This window comes from Corylus avellana, chromosome 3 (assembly GCF_965113065.1).
Source record: "Corylus avellana chromosome 3, dhCorAvel1.hap1.2, whole genome shotgun sequence".
Classification (NCBI taxonomy): domain Eukaryota; kingdom Viridiplantae; phylum Streptophyta; class Magnoliopsida; order Fagales; family Betulaceae; genus Corylus; species Corylus avellana.
Genome location: NC_142492.1, coordinates 28,531,477 through 28,539,645, shown reverse-complemented (window position 1 = coordinate 28,539,645; position 8,169 = coordinate 28,531,477). Strand labels below are relative to the sequence as shown.

The window sequence follows — 8,169 nt, the reverse complement described above, 5'->3', positions numbered from 1 at the left end:
AGTGTTAAGTCAATAACTCCCAAACCAGATGGTTTTAGGGCATTAGGTGTAAAAGACCCCTAAGGACCTACTAACTCGAGTCAAAAAGGCTACGAAACCAAACTAACCATGACATCAATTAAATCAAAATTTTACACCTTTTAATGTGAACACTCAATGCTTTGAGGCAAGATGTTCAGTTACTCAGTGAAAAGCTTATCAATGATCATATATTATTTTTTATTTTTTCACACATATATATGCCAAATTATCCATCTAATAATTCATCCAGTTTCACCCCAGACTTAGAAACACACACATCAAACTTTATGTTATACCTCACATATTATGTGCCAATTTGCTTGTGTAAGATCAGATCAAACATATGAATTCTCAACTGTCCTAAGCATGTAACCAAACTGAAAAACTCAATTATCAGATCATGTGTTCAAAATTTTAAGCTCACCAATGAAATCAAATCACAATTTTTAAAATCAACCAAAATTTTAAGATAAACATGAACATGCATTTTTTTTTCTTTTCACAAACAACAAAAATAAACTAAAACTGGGACAGTTTTTTTTTTCTTTTCACAAAAAATAAAAATAAAATAAAACTGGGACAAAGTGTGTGTAAATTGTCTCCCATACCTCCAAACTTAAATTATACATTGTCCACAATGTGTCTATAACATAGAAAGAATTTACCTGGGATATGGATGAAATTGTCTAGAATAGCATGGCTCATAGCACATCCCCAAATTTGAATTGAAGCACACTTGTCTCCGCAAAACGAAATATTAAAATAACAACGAAAAACTAAAAATAAAAATAAAATAAAAACAAATAAACAAGGAAATAAAAATGATATGCTATGGGGTGCCTCCCATGAGCACTAAGTTTAACGTCTTCAGTCAAACTATTGTTCATTTTTAAACTTGAAACACCAATCTTTTCTTCTCATGCACCAAAGAGTTTTTCCTATTTCAGGGTGATTCCAACTGTCTATAGATCGGGGTAGACCATTCAGAGTCTTCTCAAACAGTTTCTCATCCGGAAGGCAATCATGAACTAGAATAAAATAAGAAGAAAACTCAGGGAGCTTTTCTATCTTGATGTCTTCAATTTGCTCATCACATAAGCCCAGCAGACTTCTCTCTTGGACTCTTGGTAATTCGAGAATAAGAGTTGATGTTGATGAAGTCTCAGTGCTCTCTTCCTTTTCTCGATGTGGTTCCTCTAGAACCTCAGTTTGCTCCTCCTTCCTCTCTTCCACCTTGGTGTTCTCAGGAGTGGAATCCAATAAGGCCTCACCTTGCTCATGTATCATGTGAAGGTCCATATTAAATTCAAATTGAGCAAACTATTCTGCCAATGGATCCACCAGACTTGGCTCACTACACATCTTAGCTTGCTTGAGGAATTTGTCAAGATCCAGGTCACATCCAATTTGATCAAAACGCTCTCCCATCGGATCCTCAAGACTTGGCTCATTAGAAGTTTTAGTATACTCAAGTAGCTTGTCTAGGTCTAGGTCACCTCCAAATTCATCAAAGTGCTCTCCCAAAGGGTTCCAAAGACTTGGCTCACAAAAAATTTCCTCAACAATTTCTTCATTCCTAGGTGTGGTGATTGTTTGCTCATGATAATAAGTGCACTTGTCCTTCATGTATTTTCCATGAGGAGTAGTCACCGATTGACTTTGACACTCTTCTTCGTGGTATTGTTGAGGCCAATTGACGGGAGGTGGCTCCTCTTCATGAGCTTCTATCTTGGTAGCGTATTCCAATAGTTGCATATTGGCTTCATTATGGCTAAGAAAGAAGTATGATTGACCATGGAACTGCGGAGATGGCTCCTTTTCTTGGCGTTGTGAAAGCCAATGGATGGGAGATGGCTCTTCTTTATGATAATGTTGGGACAACTTGATGAGAGATGACTCTTGATCGACAAGTCTTAGTGGTATGGTCAATATGGGAACATATGGCAAATACCTTGACTTGTGTAACTTGTTGAACAGGAGCACTGCTATGATTAGTGATAGCTTTCATGAACATGTCCAGCTTGTTCTCTATGACAGCCATTTGAGCCTGAATTCCTCCATTGGTGCTCTCTTCATATATGCCTTTTCCTTTGGATCCTTGTTTCCCTTTAGATGAGAATTGTTGGAAGTTCTCACTTACGATCTTAAAGAGTTCTATGGCTTCCTCACTGCTTTTCTCATCAACATGTAACCACAAGCTAAATCTACAAGACTCTTATTAAGATCATTTAAACCCTCATAGAATGCCAATACCTGATCGTCTTGAGATATAATGTGATGAGGGCATCTGAGAAGTAGCTCATTAAAGTGTTCCCATGCCTCGAAGAAATGGTCTCCATCTCTTTGCTGGAAAGTCATAATTTTTCCTCTCAATTGCCTTGTCTTTTGGGCTGGGAAAAATTTCTTTTAGAACTTTGTGGCCATCTCATCCCAAGTACGAATAGAACCTGCAGCCAAAGAATTGTACTATCTCTTAGCATTATCTTTTAAAGAAAAAAGGGAAAATGATTAACCTGATTTCTTCTAGAGTTAAACCCTGAACATTCTAAGTCCTTCAGAGATCACAGAATTCTCGAATATGCCAATATGGGTTCTCTGTTGGTGTGCCTTTATAGCGTGGACTCATATTGAGCAGCGGAGATAAATCGTAACTGCTCTGCACAATGGGCTGGAAATTAATGCATGATGGCAGGTTGAGGATCTTTGGACTGAATGAATTTTTCGCAGGTCTTCGCACCGGAGGTGTGTTGTTTCTCAACATGATTAAAACAAAAAGAAAATTAAATAACAAAACAAAAATTAAAACCAAAATAAAAGAAATAAATCAAATCTGTAATTAGTGCAGTGACTGTGCTGCTCTCTAGATGTGTGATCAATTGCACCGTGATGTGCGCTCGATCGCATTGGTGTGCTCGATCGCCCTGGTTGGGTGCTCGAGCGCACCTCTAGAGGCAAAACAGGAACTATAGAAAAAATTAGAAAAACAGAAAATTTAAAACAAAAATAAATTAAAGGAAAAAAATTCAAAACAAAATCAAACAATCCCCGGAAACGGAGCCAAAAACTACCTAAATTAATAGATAATATTTAGTACGTTTTAACTCGCAAGTGCAAAAGATCAAACAATAGTATAGTGCAGCAAGTAGAAGGTTGATCCGACGGAGATTGTTGATTTTATTTGGAATTAATTAAAAATATCAACTTGTCACTGAATTGATATTATGAAAAAAGGAAATAAAAAGATAAATGAAAAAGGTAAAGGTAGGGCTTTGATATCCACCACTAATTATATTTAGATAATATGTTAATATGCCAATGTTTTGATCATATTATGTATATATAATGTTTGTAAACCTAAGGGTATGGGTATATACTCCTTAAGCTATTGAATTTCCTAAACAACGAGTTAGGCCTGGGTGTATACTCTAACTCTTTTCTTTTCTAAATGATTTAGCATGAGTATATACTAAGTTGTTCTTTAGGAAATCATATATTCTGTGAAAATCGACAAACACATGAGGCCTAGGGCATGAGTGTATACTCTCGGTTCCCCATGTTAATTAACCCAAGAACCCGGTGTGGATTACTTTTGTTACTTATGTTAAACTCAGGACTCGGTCATCCAAATTGATTTAACTAACTAGTCTGTACCACATGCATATAATGACCAGTCACATACATATGAGGAATTCATGAAAACATGAATTAATCAAGTTAAATATCACAACATGATCATCACAAAGGCGCCAATATTGAAATATTAAATAAGCATAATTAGGGCTTCAATCTAGCCCTCCTAAAGAGTTAGTTATACATAATGAAAATAAAACTAAAAAGAAAAGGGAAAGAAAGAACTGAAAGGTAGCCTCCAATTCCTTCCCCCAAAGTTGTGCATCTTCCCAGTATGATTATTCTTGAGGTTTAGAGGTCTATTTATAGGCTCTAGAAGTCCTTGACAAACTTGTAAACCTAGGAATTTCGTAGGATTTTAATCCTATTACAATTGGGAGTTGGAAAATCCTAATATGGAAATACTAGCATTCTGGCCGCAGCTCCGATGTGTCTCCTGCGCACGGGTGCGATTGATCACAACCTGTGTGCGCTCGATCGCACGTCTGCGATCGAGCCTCTTCTGTTGTGCGCTCGGTCGCTCGTGGCCACTTCATGTTTTGTCTTCTCTGGTAGTGCGCTCGATCGCAGTTCCTTACGATCGATCGCACTGTCAGGGGCTCCAACTTTTCCCATTTTCTCTCTTTAAGCCCAAATCTTCTAGATTTAATTCATTTTCTTCCAAAAGCCTACAAAAACATGGAAAATACAAAGAGGAACTAAAATAACACAAATTAACAATATTAAGGAAATAACACACATAAGTTTAAGGGCTAAAAATATGAATATTTTAGCACATAACAGGCGGAGCCACAGTTGGCTGACATCCAAGAAGATGATTCTGAGGTGGTAGGAGGACCGGGGGCATTCAATGCCTGTGACAGTAAGCACAAATTGATGGAGGAAATAAGGGCGTGAATGAGGGTGGATTTGGTGATTCTTGCCCAAATAAAAACAAGCTTTTTGAAGGAGGCGATGATAGTGGGACTTCGGGAGAGACAATTACGACGTCTTTGAATGTGGGGGATTCTCCTTTGGGGATTCTCCTTTGATTTTCAAGGCAAGTGATGGTGCAGAATCTTCTCACAAATCTCCAGCTAGCGTTGATTGTAGAGGGGAGGTGAGCTGGGGCGGTGGGGAAAGAGTGTCTAGCCCATGTTTTATGGGCCCTTTATTTTTAGACCTGGAAAAACAATTAAAAGTTCCAAATGTGGGGAATTGAAATACAATGGTTGATGGGCAGTATACAACAGATTTAAGGGGGGTGACGTGGAAGAGAGTTGCTTGTGGGGATGTTGAACAACGAAAGAATTACACCACACTGTGAAGCAGGGGATAGGAAAAAACGTGAACTTAGTGGAGAAGCAACACAACTGGGTCCGGCATGCAAGGGACAGAAATTGAGTTTGAATGCTAATAATACAAGCGGTTCGGGGATGGCGGAGGCTGCAGTGCAATAGCTCCAACCGCAATGAATATTATGAGTTGGAACTGCTGAGAGCTTAGGAACCTTCGGACAGTTCGAGAGCTTTGCCATGTGGTGAAGCATAAGCGACCCATTTTGGTTTTCCTTATGGAAACCAAATTACAAGGTGACAAAATGGAACCTATTCGTTATAAATTAGGTTTCCCTAATATGTTTGTGGTGGAAAGTGTTGGATGGAGTGGTGGAATGGCTCTATTATGGGGAGAGGATGTCAATGTAGAGATTCAAAACTTTAGTCAGCGCCATATCAACGGCATGATTGAAGATCGAATTTCAGGGGTACCTTTGAAGTTTACTGGTTTTTATGGTCATCCTGTAACATCAAAAAGGTGTGAAGCGTGGGCTTTGCTTAAACACCTTGCAAATTTAACTTTTGTGCCTTGGGTTTGTTTAGGTGACTTTAATGAAATTGTGGCTCTCTCGGAAAAATGGGGTGGTAGTGGAAGATCTAGCTCTCAAATACAAGCTTTCCAACATGCATTAGAGAGTTGTGTTTTATCAAATTTGGGTTATCATGGCCCAAAATTTACCTGGACTAATTGTCAAGAGGATTTGAATTTTACGAAGGAACAGTTGGATAGGGGTGTTGCAAATCCGGAGTGGAGATCCTTATTTTCGGAAGCGGAGGTAATTGTTAGTATGGCCACAACTTCGGATCATATTATTTTGATGCTACAATTGATGAAATCTGGGCTGGTCAGAAAAAAGGCACACTTTTAGGTATGAAGCAACATGGGCTTTGGACGAGGGGTATGAAAAAATCTTAGAGGAAGCGTGGAAAGCTCCTTTGCATGTGGCTGGAATGTGGGACCAAGTGGGGCACAATTTGAATTGTTGCAAGCAGTAATTAATTAATTGGCAAAGGAACTTACGGGGGGCTGGCCAAGAGTCAGTAAACCAACTTCAGGCTAGACTTCTAAAGGTCTTAGGAGGGGAAATAGATGGTGCTGTGACTGAAATAAAACTTTTACAGCAGCAAATACAATCCTTAAAGGATAAGGAGGATCTCCAATGGCGACAACGTGCCAAGGTTGATTGGTTGCGGGGAAGGGATCGAAATATAAAACTTTTTCATGCCTGTGCTATGACCCGTCGACGGTCAAATGATATTTCCTGCATTACTGATACAGATGGGCATCTGTGGGAGTCGGCTGAGGAGGTACAAAATGCTTTTGTAAATTATTTTACGGGGCTATTTTCCTCTAATTGTGCAGGTGATATCGATGGGGAAGGACCCAACGGTTTACATGGAGCTTCTAAAGCCTTTTGTGGTAGAGGAAGTTTATGATGCCCTTTATCATATGGGCCCTTTCAAAGCTCTAGGACCCAACAGTTTTCAGCAGGATTTTTTTCAAAAAAAATGGAAAACAATGGGGAAGGATATTTGTCAGGCTATTATTGATACTCTTAATATGGGGTTGATGCCCGACGATTTAAACTTGACACATATTGCCCTTATCCCCAAGGTGAATTATCCCTCTACTGTTACTGATTTTAGTCCAATTAGTTTATGCAATGTCTTGTACAAGCTCATTTCAAAAGTTTTGGTCAATCGTTTAAAGAAAATTTTGGCCAATATTATTTTCCCGGTGCAAAGCGCTTTTATCCCCGGGAGGTTAATCACAGACAATGTTCTAGCGGCGTATGAGACCCTTCATACAATGCAATCTAGATTGAAGGGGAAAAAAAAGGATTTATGGTAGTGAAATTGGATATGAGCAAAGCATACGACCGGGTGGAATGGGGGTATCTTGAAGCGGTGATGCAGCAGATGGGTTTTGATTATAAATGGATCCGGTTGATGATGATATGTGTGACCACGGTTCAGTATTCTGTTTTGGTGAATGGCCAGCCTTGTGGGGTCGTCAAGCCGGCGAGGGGATTGAGGCAAGGCAATCCTTTATCCACTTACTTATTTCTTATCTGTGCGGAGGGCCTAAGTGCTTTAATGAGTAAAGCCACGAATGAAGGCAGTTTAACGGGGGTCCCTACGTCTAATAGGGGTCCTTATATAAGCCACCTTTTTTTCGCGGATGATAGTTTACTCTTTTGTCGGTCTACTCTTGCTCAATGGGAGTGCTTGGCAAATATTTTATGGATGTACGAGGAGGTGTCGGGTTAGAGTCTTAATAGCCATAAAACCTCTATTTTTTTCAGCAAGAATACGACTCAAGGGGACCTAGATGTTTTACTGGAAAATGTCGGAATTCCTACTATTCAGAGATATGATACCTATCTAGGCCTTCCAGCCTTGGTGGGTAAATCACGGATTTCTACTTTCAAGAGCATCATTGATAGGGTGTGGAAAAGGTTGTAGGATTGGAAGTTAAAATTTCTTTCTCAAGCGGGGAAGGAAATTTTGCTTAAATCAGTGGTACATGCGATTCCCACATATAGCATGCGCGTCTTTCTCCTTTCGAAGACTTTGTGTTCGGAGATTAGTTCGCTAATGCAAAGATTTTGGTGGGGTCATCAAAAAAATGATAAGAAAATTCATTGGATGAATTGGAGTCGGATGGGCAAATTCAAATTTACGGGTGGCATGGGCTTTCGAGATTTTCACAGTTTAAATAAAGCACTGTTGGCAAAACAATTTTGGCGTCTATGGTATCATCCGGATAGTTTGCTTGCTAGTATCATGAAGGCCAAGTATTACCTGGAAAGCTCTATCCTAGACGCTCGAGTGGGTCATCGCCCTTCTTTTGCTTGGAGGAGTATTCACAGTTTTAGTGATATTGTTAAAGAGGGGTTGGTATGGCGTGTGAGGAATGGGTCTTCGGTGCGGATTTGGAAAGATAGGTGATTTCCCCATCAACCCATGTCCAGAATTTTATCCCCTCCAAGATTGTTAGACCTGGATGCAAAAGTTTGTGAGCTCATTGATGTAAGTACGAAGTGGTGGAAAACACAATTGCTGGAATTTTTGTTTTCCAAGAGATTACTATGATTCAATCCATACCTATTAGTTGTATAAATAAGGGAGATATGATTATTTGGCAGGGGATGGCTAATGGTATTTTCTCGGTACGTAGTGCTTATTATATTCACCAAGA

The 8,169-nt window shown here is 39.3% G+C and overlaps 1 non-coding gene across 1 annotated transcript; it reads left to right on the top strand.

The window, feature by feature from the left end:
* The first annotated feature begins 2,290 nt into the window (after positions 1-2,290).
* On the top strand, positions 2,291-2,398 carry LOC132176776 (small nucleolar RNA R71). Its single transcript, XR_009439633.1, has one exon. It is a non-coding gene; the product is annotated as a small nucleolar RNA R71 (small nucleolar RNA).
* Positions 2,399-8,169: the final 5,771 nt, after the last annotated feature.